This window comes from Tubulanus polymorphus, chromosome 11, assembly GCF_964204645.1.
Source record: "Tubulanus polymorphus chromosome 11, tnTubPoly1.2, whole genome shotgun sequence".
In the NCBI taxonomy this organism is placed as follows: Eukaryota; Metazoa; Nemertea; class Palaeonemertea; order Tubulaniformes; family Tubulanidae; genus Tubulanus; species Tubulanus polymorphus.
Genome location: NC_134035.1, coordinates 13823709 through 13837190, shown reverse-complemented (window position 1 = coordinate 13837190; position 13482 = coordinate 13823709). Strand labels below are relative to the sequence as shown.

General features: G+C 40.4%; 3 long non-coding RNA genes across 3 annotated transcripts; all 3 read left to right on the top strand.

Moving 5' to 3' along the window:
• Positions 1 to 2634: 2634 nt before the first annotated feature.
• LOC141913234 (uncharacterized) lies at positions 2635 to 4017 on the top strand. Its single transcript, XR_012620252.1, has 8 exons — positions 2635 to 2672; positions 2759 to 2836; positions 2913 to 3027; positions 3184 to 3244; positions 3318 to 3475; positions 3562 to 3675; positions 3759 to 3816; positions 3911 to 4017. It is a non-coding gene; the product is annotated as an uncharacterized LOC141913234 (long non-coding RNA).
• An 827-nt stretch (positions 4018 to 4844) lies between these two features.
• Positions 4845 to 5294, top strand: LOC141913235 (uncharacterized). Its single transcript, XR_012620253.1, has 3 exons — positions 4845 to 4865; positions 4946 to 5154; positions 5233 to 5294. It is a non-coding gene; the product is annotated as an uncharacterized LOC141913235 (long non-coding RNA).
• A 310-nt stretch (positions 5295 to 5604) lies between these two features.
• On the top strand, positions 5605 to 8804 carry LOC141913110 (uncharacterized). Its single transcript, XR_012620225.1, has 3 exons — positions 5605 to 5679; positions 5852 to 5967; positions 6248 to 8804. It is a non-coding gene; the product is annotated as an uncharacterized LOC141913110 (long non-coding RNA).
• The last annotated feature ends 4678 nt before the right edge of the window (positions 8805 to 13482 follow it).

Here is a 13482-nt window from a genome sequence, read left to right as displayed (position 1 = left end):
TTTCTAATGTTACGTTTGTTCGGTCTCTGTGACAATTTGATAGCTAAAAACTGCTCCATATATGAAAACTCATCTCTAGTGCCACCTTTATATAACTGCGGTCATGAACCAAACTTTAGCTTATCAAACCAGGGCCATAAAACTGACTTACCTTCAACGAGGGCCATCAGCTATATTTACCCTCTGTGGTCATCAAATCAGAACCATAGACCAAATTTTGACTCTTTGGTCACCACAAAACAGGGCTATGAACCAAACTTTGACTCTTTGGTTTCCAAACCTGGGCTATGAACCAAACTTTGACTCTTTGGTCTCCAAAACAGATCTGTGAACAAAACTTTGACTCTTTGGTCACCAAACCAGGGCCATGAACCAAACTTTGACTCTTTGGTCACCAAACCTAGGCTATGAACCAACCTTTGACTCTTTGGTCACCAAAACAGATCTGTGAACCAAACTTTGACTCTTTGGTTTCCAAACCTGGGCTATGAACCAACCTTTGACTCTTTGGTCACCAAAACAGATATGTGAACCAAACTTTGACTCTTTGGTTTCCAAACCTGGGCAATGAACCAAACTTTGACTCTTTGGTCACCAAACCAGGGCTGTGAACCAAATTTTGACTCTTGGTCACCAAACAAGGGCCATAAACCAAACTTTGACTCTTAGGTCACCAAACCTGGGCTATGAACCAAACTTTGACTCTTGGTCACCAAACCAGGGCCGTGAATGAAAGATTTTATAAGTTATTTCTGTTGCCTTCACGACTCAGTATTTGAGAATGAAATGATTTGTGTGGAACTAATGACGTAGTTAATGAAAGATTCATCTGTATCAGTGTCGCTGCTGGTGCAACTGCAGCAGCTGCTGCTGCTGCTGCTAGTGCAACTAACGCGAACTTTTGCTGTTTGTCTCCAAAAGATTAAACTTGATCCCAGTCAGAACTGATGAGAGTTCTAGAGAGACGACAAAATAAGGAAAAGCCATATGAAAAGAAAAAATATAAAGCGAACGCATGAATAAAATAAAACAGCATGAAATGCTGATATAAAGAGTGGGGTCCGAGAGCAATTCGAAGGTTTAGTGTCCTGCTCGCTTAGAGGGCGGGCAGGGGTCTATCCCTACCTCGACTCAAAAAAATGAAAATAAAATATAAAGAGTGGGGTCCGAGAGCAATTCGAAGGTTTAGTGTCCTGCACGCTTAAGGAGTGGGCAGGGGTCTATTCCTACCTCGACTCAAGTCAAAGAAAAGAGTAAAAACGAAAAATGGCAAATGGCGGAAAAATGGCTGGAGTTTGATTTGTTCCACTGGGTTCAAGTGTTAACTTGAAAAGACAATCAATGACGAATATGACGAATATATTTTGCACCAGCAGTTTATAAACATTGATTAGTAAATCTTATGAATAAGATTCCATAAAACAACTTTTTACAACCTGTTGTACAGAGTATAGAAATATCTCATCTACTGAGACGACGTTGAATTAGTGAAGCAACATTAATAGCATTAATTTGTTTTGATCCCACATCGTTCTTGTCCTTGGTTTGTGTTTGCCTTTCTCTCGACATTTTGTGAGTAGAGGTTTGGTTCGGGCTTATTTCCTTGGTTCGGGTGAACCCTCCGTATACCTCCCCCTCCCTTAAAACATTATAGTTAAATCCTCAGGTTTGGTTTGATATGAAATTGATATGATCATGAAAAATGGCAAATCGTATTGTAGTTATTGTACAGATGAGTGGAGTCTGAAGAGGAGACAGGAGGCATGATGGGAGGGCTAGGTGGGAGGGTATTGAGGGAGGGCATTGAGGGAGGGCTAGGTGGGAGGGCATTGAGGGAGGGCGGGAGGGAAGGGGTGAGGGAGGGCGGGAGGGAAGGGTGAGGGCGGGCGGGAGGGAAGGGGTCCGGGAGGGGGGAGGGAAGGGGTAAGGGCGGGCGGGAGGGAAGGGGTCCGGGAGGGCGGGAGGGATGGGGTCTGGGAGGGTCGGGTCGGGAGGTTAGATGAGTTAAAATGTTCTGATGGTTTAGTTAGACAGATGGGAATCTAATGAAGATGAGAGAACATTAAATCACTGTTCAATCACAGGATGAAGTAATGCAGTGATCTGTACTCTGTATCTGTACACAATGTTACATGTATCTGTAACTGTTCAATCAGTATGAAATAAGTACAGCAGTTTAATCCACAGAAATCCTGTACTGTTTCTGTCTGATTGATTGATAATTTGAGATGTTACATTCTGCTCTATTGTCACTGATTATTGTTTCTTTTCCTTTTCAGAATGAAATGAATGCAATATAATTTACTATCTAAACAGGCTCATTTAAAGGTAAGTACAAAACTGGTAATGAATTTCTCTACAGAATTCTTCACAGTCTCTGTCAATATTTCGAATCACTTTTGAACTAACAGCTAATGTTTTACTCTCATTTTCAGGATGAGACACACACAGCAGCTGCAGCTACTTAACTCACCAGCAGTACCAGCAGCAGCACAACCAGCAACAACAGCAGCAGCACCAGGAACGACAGCAGCAGCACCACCACCACCAGCAGCTGCAACAACAGTAGCAGGTAAGACCTGGAAATTCATTATTTTTAGAGAACTGGTCTATATAAATTATTCTATCTGTTTCCAGCATTCAATCACTCAAAGATCACTGCTTAGTTTGAAGTGAGTTTTCAATTGTTAAAATGTATTTATTTCCTGATCAAAACTGGAATTATCAAGATCTTTATGTTTTCCATACATATTTTCAGTGAACAGACCTATGGAGGTTTTGGCGCCCAACGCAGTCAACCTCAAATACCGCTGGCTTAAAAACATTGACGAAAATGGTGAGTTTTTGATTTAGTTTGAAACTGCTCTTATTTCGTAACAACTTAACTGACAATTTCTAAAATTTGTATTTAGGAGCTGAAATAACTGGAACCCTTGATAGAATCTGTGAACAGTAAACATTGGGAATTCACTTCACATTTGTTTAAGATGGACATCGCTTTAGATCCTCAAAACCAATACGGTACCGGTAAATATCTCTACAGATTCTAGTCTCTGTTTGACTGTACATTTATAAACTCATTTCCTGATTAGAAGCTACATTAATCAGTGAAGGCGAATTTTCATTCACTTCTATTCTGGTCAAAGTTCGAATCATCAAAATTATACAACTTTTGTATTCTAGGGTCTAAGATAAAGCTGAACTTGCAGTAAACATTGCGCTCTACAAACACAAGTCAGAAGTGGTGAGTTTTATATTGATTTATTGCTGTAATTTGTGGTGCTTTATCGGTTATAAACTATATTGTCTTATTTCAGGAGATTTATCTTTAAATCAAGTGCGGAAAATGAAGTGTTTTTGATTGATCAATGTCGACAGGTATCAACTCACTAGAGGACGCAGTCTAAAGCTACCATCAAACCTCTCAGAAATCTGCATATACTCGACACATTGTGATTAACTACTCAAAAACCTGGTAGGTTTTCTGTCAATCGAAGACAAACAAGTTGCAGTTTCTTATTCATTTCACTAATGATTTTCTGGCATAATTTTCTCTTTCAGAAACCGAGGCATTAAACACTAATTGCAGCAGGAGTAATTGAAATATTCACCTTCAAAGAGTAAAGAAACTCTTGTTGTTGCTGAAACTGCTGTTATTTCTTTAAAACAAACTAAGTAATTTTCTCTGCATAATTCAACTTGGTTCTCGCTTGTTATAAAACTAAACGGCTCAATTATTTGTAAATTTATTTTTTTAGGCAGTTTGAAAGTTGATCAAAGATTGTATAATGGTGTTGAATTATTTGGAACTTTAAGGTAACTATCACAAATATTACATGAAAACAATTCCCTCTTGACTCGCTTGTTATGAAACTTAACAGTTCAATTATTTGTAAATTTATTCTTTCAGAAAATCATCAGTGCTCTTAACTTAATTACATTATGACTCTTGGAATTGAAATCCTGCTAGAAATGAAAATTGTCTGCATGGTCAAAATGGCACTGAACTAATCCGATATGATTTTGGAAGTGGTGAGTTTTTCATCACTCAACTGTGCTCTAATTTAATTATATTCGAACAATTTATTATTCTCTACAATATTTTTATGTGTGATTCTCCAGAAAGTTTTGTAAGAAATGCTGCTGTTGCTGTTGCTGCTGCTGCTGCTGCTGCTGCTGCTGCTGCTGCTGCTGCTATGCTGCTGCTGCTGCTATGCTGCTGCTGCTGCTGCTGCTGTTGCTGCTGCTGCTGCTGCTGCTGCTGCTGCTGCTGCTGCTGCTGCTGCTGCTATGCTGCTGCTGCTGCTGCTGCTGCTGCTGCTGCTGCTGCTGCTGCTGCTGCTGCTGCTGCTGCTGCTGCTGCTGCTGCTGCTGCTGCTGCTGCTGCTGCTGCTGCTGCTGCTGCTGCTGCTGCTGCTGCTGCTGCTGCTGCTGCTGCTGCTGCTGCTGCTGCTGCTGCTGCTGCTGCTGCTGCTGCTGCTGCTGCTGCTGCTGCTGCTGCTGCTGCTGCTGCTGCTGCTGCTGCTGCTGCTGCTGCTGCTGCTGCTGCTGCTGCTGCTGCTGCTGCTGCTGCTGCTGCTGCTGCTGCTGCTGCTGCTGCTGCTGCTGCTGCTGCTGCTGCTGCTGCTGCTGCTGCTGCTGCTGCTGCTGCTGCTGCTGCTGCTGCTGCTGCTGCTGCTGCTGCTGCTGCTGCTGCTGCTGCTGCTGCTGCTGCTGCTGCTGCTGCTGCTGCTGCTGCTGCTGCTGCTGCTGCTGCTGCTGCTGCTGCTGCTGCTGCTGCTGCTGCTGTTGCTGATGTTGCTGCTGCATCCTTATCAAATCTACTGGAAATTATTGAGGAAAAAGTGCTACGATAGTCAAAACAAGTAAGAAAAATAGTAATTTTCAGAATAACAGACGAACCAAACTCGTGACTTTATCTTATTTATCTATTTTCTCATTACAGAATGAAATCCACACAGCACCAGAATTAACAACTCATAAAACCTCGTTCAAAGTTCACCTCAAACATTTCGCTGGATCCTCCTCACGCGCAGCCTGACACTCCTCACACGCAGCCTGAAACTCCTCACACGCAGCCTGACACTCCTCACACGCAGCCTGACACTCCTCACACGCAGCCTGACAATTCTGCAAACAAGTGAAACGAAAGCTGTGAGTTTTAATATAAAACTGCTCTTATTTCATAACAATTTAACTGACAATTTCTAACATTAATACATTTGTTTTTAGGAGCTGAAATAAGCGAAACCCGTGACAGGATCTGTGAACATTAGGAATTCACTTAACCAAACAAGTACCGGTAAATACCTCATGGAACTAAATGAATCAGTTAAAGTGAATTTTCAATCACTTCTATCCTGCTCCGAGTTCAAATTTTCAAGTCAAAATTATACAACTTTAGTATTTTAGGAGCCAAAATGAAGCTGAACTTACAATTCTGAACTCACTCTTAGAAGCTGAACTCACTCTTAGAATCAAACATAAATCAGAAGTGGTGAGTATTATATTGATTTATCGCAGTAATTAGTGGTGATTTATCAGTTATAAACTTTATTTATTATTTTTGATCGATTTTAGCAGATGTATTTTTCCGGGTTTGATTTGGAGATATGTGTTTGATCGGTCAATGTCGGCAGGTATCTCATTGCTTTACTAGAGGACGCAGCCTTTAGCTTGGTAAGAAAAAACAGATATTCATTCACCTTGGAAGTGTAAAGAAGCTCTTGTTGTTGCTGAAGCTGCTGTTATTTCTTTAAGAATAAACTAAGTAATACATTCTACATGAATCAACCTGGTTCTCGCTTGTTATAAAATGAATGGTTCAATTATTTGTAAATCTATTTTTCAGGAAATCATCAGTGCTCTTAACTTAATGACATTATGACTCTTGGAAGCGAAATCCTGCTAGAAATTGTCTGCATGGTCAAAATGGCACTGAACTAATCTGATATGAGTTCAGAAATGGTGAGTTTTGCTCTTATGTGATGTAATTTTGTTTTGTCGCTGGGATGTTTTTTTGCAGCATGGAATTTGTCCAATAGAACAGTTTGAAAGTTGATCAAATATTGAATAGTCAAGGTGGGAATTAGTTTCCGAAATTATTTCATGATAACAGAGTTATAGTTCTAGATAATTCAACACCATTATTCGATATTTGATCAACTTTCAATTCCCACATGACTGTTAATTCAATCAAACATTGTTAATGTAATATCTGCAGACGCAACTTTTCTTTCTATTCTAGGACGAGATGGATTCCATTAGACAAGGACAGCGATCAGCCATCTACCTGCAGATTGATTTGCTGCCACTTATTTTCGAGATCTGCAATTTTAATGTTTAAAGTCAAATATATTACTGGGTCTATATTGTGTTGGTCAGCACAGGCAGGCGACTGTTGGTCTGTTTGTGATGGTTTCATAGACTGCGTACAACATATCCATAAAAACAATAGAGTCATCCCCTGATTCGTCTCTCAAAGCTGTGGTGTAATTTTTGCTGATAAATAGCCTGACTCGGGCATAGAATATATGATTTAAACCCTGCTATATGCAAATTTAAAAGATTAAACGCGTAATTTATTTATCAAGAATCAAAATCAAAATAATTAAAGTAGATGAAGAAATAACTAGAACAATCTATGCACAAAAAACCTCTCAACCCAAGCACTTAACAACCTCTAGCTTTACTTTTCTCAATTAACTTGTTTTTCCCTCTCAATTTTTCCTGTTTTAGTTATTTCTTCAGACTTTACGATGGTCTCTAGAGAGACTCATAAATGTTGTGTCTTCAAATCCTTTTAAATTTGTGTAAAGTGGGTTTTAATTTTTACTTAAAATTGATTGATTTAATTTTAGATTCAATATAGTTGCAAAGCAGCGATAACGGGTTTTCTGCCTCGCCAATTGAGAGAAAACCCTAATGATGGGCTTTCTGAGATGGATCAAGGGCATGAGATTATTTACGCACTCCATGTAACTGCATTAGTTTGTAATTATTTGTACCTCGGGACCCGGTTTCATTAGTCTGGTTTTGTATTAGATTTGTATCATGTAAATGGACATTATTTTAAGTCCCACAATCAATGAAACCAAAAACTTGAATTTGTAAATGTATAAACTTATGTAATATTGTAAATGGACATATTTTGTTAAATGGACATATTTTGTTAAGTCTCACGATCAATGAAACCAAGTAGTTGAAATATCAACAGGTTTTCTTTATTATGGGACTATGTTACTGTTTTATTTGAAATAAAGATGAATTATCTGTGTTGTTTTAGTTATGATTACAGACGCCAGCAGTTTCACACACTCAGTGCGTCACACGTAAATCCCACGGGTTCAGTTTCATAGAAATAATTTACTCAAAAAACTTTGCTCAATTCGAGTTTACCACCTCAATGAATAAATATCTTAGTTAAGTTTTGAAGGAACTGAGCCCTGGTGGATCCAGTTTCACAAACCAATGAAATTTAGCCAAGGGTCCTTTCGGCATTGAATTGTTGAATTGCACTTTAAAGTTGATTCATCCTTTCTCTGTGAAACTGGACTCTACGGGATTAAATACCGTACTCGCTATTTAGTGTGTTAAACTGTAGCATCTAAATCTGATTGAAACCCTCGCATCATAAACCAAATCCTACCACGGGTACGGTTTCACATATACGATTAACTACAACGAAAAACTGACTGAATGAAGAAATTAAATTAATCTACTTGTCCTTTTATGAGACTTGACCCCAGGTCTCCTAAACACATTAATTTCTTCACTTGAATTCAGTCGAAATATTGATCGTTTCTGTGAAACTGCGACCCCTGGTGTTCGGTACATAAAGTTGCTCACGCGAGGTGCCATTCATTTATTCTTACCCTGGCATGTAAAGTTATTATTCTTACCCTGGCATGCGAGGATTCATTGATTCTTACCCTGGCATGTAAAGTTATTATTCTTACCCTGGCATGCGAGGATTCATTGATTCTTACCCTGGCATGCGAGGGTTCATTGATTCTTACCCTGGCATGCGAGGGTTCATTGATTCTTACCCTGGCATGCGAGGGTTCATTGATTCTTACCCTGGCATGCGAGGGTTTATTGATTCTTACTCTGGCATGCGAGGGTTTATTGATTCTTACCCTGGTATGCGAGGACTATTGAAATAAACATCGCATATTTTGAGATAAACTTTTTGGCAATTATTTTAGTTACCCTAGTGGTGAAACGCAGAAACCCTAGTGTTGGCCTGCTTAAATAAACGTAGAAACCCTAGTGTTGGCCTGCTCAAATAAACGTAGTTACCCTAGTGTTGGCCTGCTTAAATAAACGTAGAAACCCTAGTGTTGGCCTGCTTAAATAAACGTAGTAACCCTAGTGTTGGCCTGCTCAAATAAACGTAGTTACCCTAGTGTTGGCCTGCCTAAATAAACGCAGTAACCCTAGTGTTGGCCTGCTTAAATAAACGTAGTAACCCTAGTGTTGGCCTGCTCAAATAAACGTAGTTACCCTAGTGTTGGCCTGCCTAAATAAACGCAGAAATCCTAGTTCTTGCCTGGTGAATAAACGCAGAAACCCTAGTGTTGGCCTGTTTTTATAAACGCAGTGAACGTACTTTAGACAGACCACAATAATCACCAGAATTCTATGGTCTAGTGGTAGACATTCTAGGTTTGCACGTGCGAGTCCTGAGTTCGAGTCTCAGCCGGGCTTAGGCTAGGGTTTTACTGGACCGAGGGTTAGGGTCTCTTTTTATTGCTGCTGAGAAAAGTTGAGTTCATTATTTTTGTATATGTCTGTACATTTTTTTCAATAAAGATATTTCCTTTCGTGTTGATTGAATACTAGATATAGCTTCCTTGAGATAAAGCGCGATGGATTTAATCTATAAAAAGAATTCCTCAATTACAATTCTCTTTCTAAGTGATGTCTTTTATTCTGTGTATTTGTTATAGTTTGCGAGCGAAACCTTCACAAATAATAAACAACAAGATCCCCAGGGGCACGAGATGGCTATTCCCCAGGGGCACGAGATTGCTTTTCCCCAGGGGCACGAGATGGCTATTCCCCAGGGGCACGTGATGGCTATTCCCCAGGGGCACGAGATGGCTATTCCCCAGGGGCACGAGATGGCTATTCCCCAGGGGCACGAGATTGCTATTCCCCAGGGGCACGAGATGGCTATTCCCCAGGGGCACGACTAAAGATGGCTATTCCCCAGGGGCACGAGATGGCTATTCCCCAGGGGCACGAGATTGCTATTCCCCAGGGGCACGAGATGGCTATTCCCCAGGGGCACGTGATGGCTATTCCCCAGGGGCACGAGATGGCTATTCCCCAGGGGCACGAGATGGCTATTCCCCAGGGGTACGAGATGGCAATTCCCCAGGGGCACGTGATGGCTATTCCCCAGGGGCACGAGATTGCTATTCCCCAGGGGCACGAGATGGCTATTCCCCAGGGGCACGAGATGGTTAGCGGCCTGTAACATTCGTTTATGAATGATACCATTACACACTACATAAACAATAACTCATTCAATTGTTTGACTAGGTCTATCTTCCCTGAACGTTTCAGACACATTGATGACCGGTTTCGTATTTTATTTATCAAATTCTTAAACAATATTTTTGACGGTGTTTGGGGCGATCCCCAAGGAGCCTTGGTACCGGGCAACAACAGAACCGGACTCGGCGTAGCCCATGAATAGTGTCCTATCTTCTCCGAAAGTTACATAGATTTTGACCTTTTAGTGTTCTACTGAATGATTTTCTAATAGTTTTTTAATAGATATTTTGGCGTCAAAGACCCCCCGAGGAGCCCTTGCACTGGGTTTTGATTATATACGGGCTGAACGGGTGTGGCGGGTGAGTTCCTGATATAGGGCGGGCCGCGCGTGCAGTAAAAACAAATACTAACAGATCCTTTGTATACTCAGGGAAGTGTGATGACATCACACTTCCCTGGTATACTGCATAATTTATTTTCTATCGGACCATGTTCTCCCGGCGTGGGTCCCACAGCGAGGGCCGGGGCCGAAAGTTCACGCCGGAAAACTTTTAGTGGCCCAGGCTGTCCGTCACCCGTGCTATTCAGCATCAGGACCACTCTGAACCCGGTTCGAACCGGGGACACCCCTGTACATTCTCTACTCAGCATCAGGACCACTCTGAATCAGTGTCAGTAATTACTGGGTTCGAACCCGGGACGTCCACTAAGTTTGATAATGATGCTACGATCGCCATCTATTGGATTTTGGCAGAACTGACTAGACACTATGAATACATTTTCCCAGCCTGATGAAAGCAAGCTGACAGAGAACTACTCGACTGCGGCGCCGGAGCGTGGTCAAGAATAAATTCTTTGGAATATTGCGTAGAAACCCAATCTAATCGAAAATTGTACAGAGAGTGTGGCTATAGCCGCTGCTGTTGAGAATCTCCCTATATCGGGATTCGACCTCTCGATTGAAACTCGATACCAACATTGTACATTTTGACATTCGCGGGAATCCCAATCCGAGGTACACTATGACGTATTATCAAAATGGCGTGCTTTACCATAACACGAAATTAAGCAAAAACCTCACCTTATTACAACATTGCCACCCTCCTTCCCGACCCCTGAAATCAGTATTTTAATATTCGGTAAGTGTTTGTAACATTGGTTTAAATGGCGAAAAATATTCCATCTCAGATATTGTGGGTAACCATATTTCATAGGCACAAAGGTGCACATCGTGGTGGCGGTTAGTCAAGCGTGACAAAAGAAAAAGCAGCTTGAGAAGGAACAGTGATGGATTGAATGACCATGGGTGGATCCAGGAATTTAGAATATGGGGCCCTGAGAGCCGATGTATCGCCTTCCCCCCCCCCCCAATATTTCTAGATGGGGTTCACCTCGCTGTAGAATGATTCTTCAAATTGTGAATTAGTTTTGGTGCCTGGTTTGAATTCATTCTATTTTTTCATTTCTGTATCATTTTGATACTTTCTGTTTTCATTTGTAGATGTGTAAAACTATTTTATAAACAATTGACATCGTCGTCCGAACCTGGAGAACTGATTACATCAAACAGTGAAAACAGTGTCAGTTTTGTTTCATCTTTTAAGTGTTTTTTCCATCAGTTTCAGAAACGGATAGTATTTAAACTGTTCATGTTCCTTCATTACTTTCTTGTTTATATTTCATGTTCAACTCTAGATACAAAACCTAAACTGTGGATAGAAAAACCCTGTGAATGAATGAACTGCAGATTGGAGCGAACAATTTAATTTGTAAGTTTGAATTCAGGCGAGTTGGAAGCAATTTTTGATTGCTGCGGCCAAATGCCGATTTTGGACAGGTTCTAAATATTGTTGCGGCGAATTAACTTAGGCCTAATTTCTTCCAAACGTGGTATTCATAGAAAAAAAATGTCATTCAGTAAATTATTGCCGCTGCACTTCCAAAGCCACTGGAATTTTATATTTGATATTTCTGCAGTTATTTCTAAGATAGAAAACTACCTTTTATTTGTCTATTATAGGTATCACTTCAACATGTTCAACGGGAATTATGATTCAGCACAGGAAAACAAGAATCACTCTTAGATTCTGCACAGGACAACAAGGAATCAGTGTTTCACAATCAGACTTTTTTGGTTTCGCACAGGACATCAGTAATCACTCTTGAATTCAGCACAGGACATCAGTAATCACTCTTGGATTCAGCAAAGGACATCAGTAATCACTCTTGGATTCAGCACAGGATAACAAGGACTCGGGAATCACTAGGAAATTCAAGATAAGTTACATTTACCTATTCATCATCGGTTGTTGAATTGATTTTAAAGGGACCAGTTTTATAGTGTTTGTTATAAACTATGTTTTGAAATGAAATCACAAAAACCTGTTGCATTTATTCAATCATTTCAAATTTCTTTTGGTGAATATTTGGCTATAATCAGTTCATGGTTGGGATTGTTATTTCTGTAAGCGGGTTTACAGGTTTTCTAAATTGTGATCAACTCAAATGTTATTTCTAATCAATATGAAACTGGTTCCTGATGTCAATAATACAACTAGTTATCAATCATGTTCCTTCGTGATAATCAGATCATGTGTATCTTAAGAGTTAGAATTTCTATAGATTAAACTGCTGTACTTATTTCATACTGATTGTACAGTTACAGATACATGTAACATTGTGTACAGATACAGAGTACAGATCACTGCATTACTTCATCCTGTGATTGAACAGTGATTTAATGTTCTCTCATCTTCATTAGATTCCCATCCATCTAACTAAAACATCAGAACATTTCAACTCACCTAACCATGGGGTTTGGGGAGGGTGGGTAGGGTTGGGGGGAGGGAAGGGGTAGAGGGAGGGCGGGAGGGAAGGGGGAGGGAAGGGGTCCGGGAGGGTGGGAGGGATGTAGGGGTGGTGGTAGGATTGAGGGTCCGATCTAATCACTTGTCCAATTACCCGCGACAAGTATATTCTCATCAGGGCGAGTAGATTTTGGAGGGGGCAGGCAAAATTTCAGATATGCTTGCCCCCGGGCAAGTGGCTTTCATTCCTTAGATCGGACCCTGCTTTAGAGGGAGGGATATAGGGTGGGGCTTTAGGTACAGGTTTAGTTGACGTTAGTTTTAGTCTTGAAGTTCAGGATATTTCAGAAAATGTGTCCCATCTTTTTATTATTCTAAGAAAGGATTAATCATTATGAAACACGTGACTGCAACATGTCATGTTTCAGTTGTTATGCATGACAAGCTGTATAAGCATCGGCCAATTGGACTCGTTCTATTTTACTAGTTGTTATTTCTGTGAGACCCGGGTTTGATCCCCGGTGAGTGCGCACGTTATTTCACCGTCACGTCTCTCAATCGTTATGAGATAATTGCCCCCAGATTTTTGAACGGGGACTTTTCAATTTTTAGGGCGATTATTTTAGGTATTGAATGATCACAAACTGCTCCTTGGCTCCGATCAAAACACGGTTTCATTAATAATTGAATGAAACAACAATCATACGTAATAATTACTGTTGATATCTGGCGGTTTACTGATACATTTCCAGCTGAAAGATGTATTTTCTTCTGTGCTATTTTAGAAACGGCTGTAAATACTGAGAACTGTATAGGACGACTTACAAAATTGTTGACGAGAGTCGAGATGCAGTTCACATTCATTGCTGCTTCCTCTTTTACTGCAGATTCTTAGACAGAGACCTACTCTTCATTTTTTGAAGAAGAGTATAGAACTTATTAGAATAGTGATAGGTTTTGTAATCACTTTTATGGATTTTCAGACACTTCATTTGCCTTCAGCAGTTTACATGGCACAGTATATCACTATTCATAGATAGATATCCTTAATAATTAGTTATCCTTTTCAAAAAGATGGGACACATTTTCTGAAATAAACTTTACAATTTATAGGTGGGACAAAGATTGACACGGAGAGACTATTGTTCTATTATTATATTCATATTAGAAT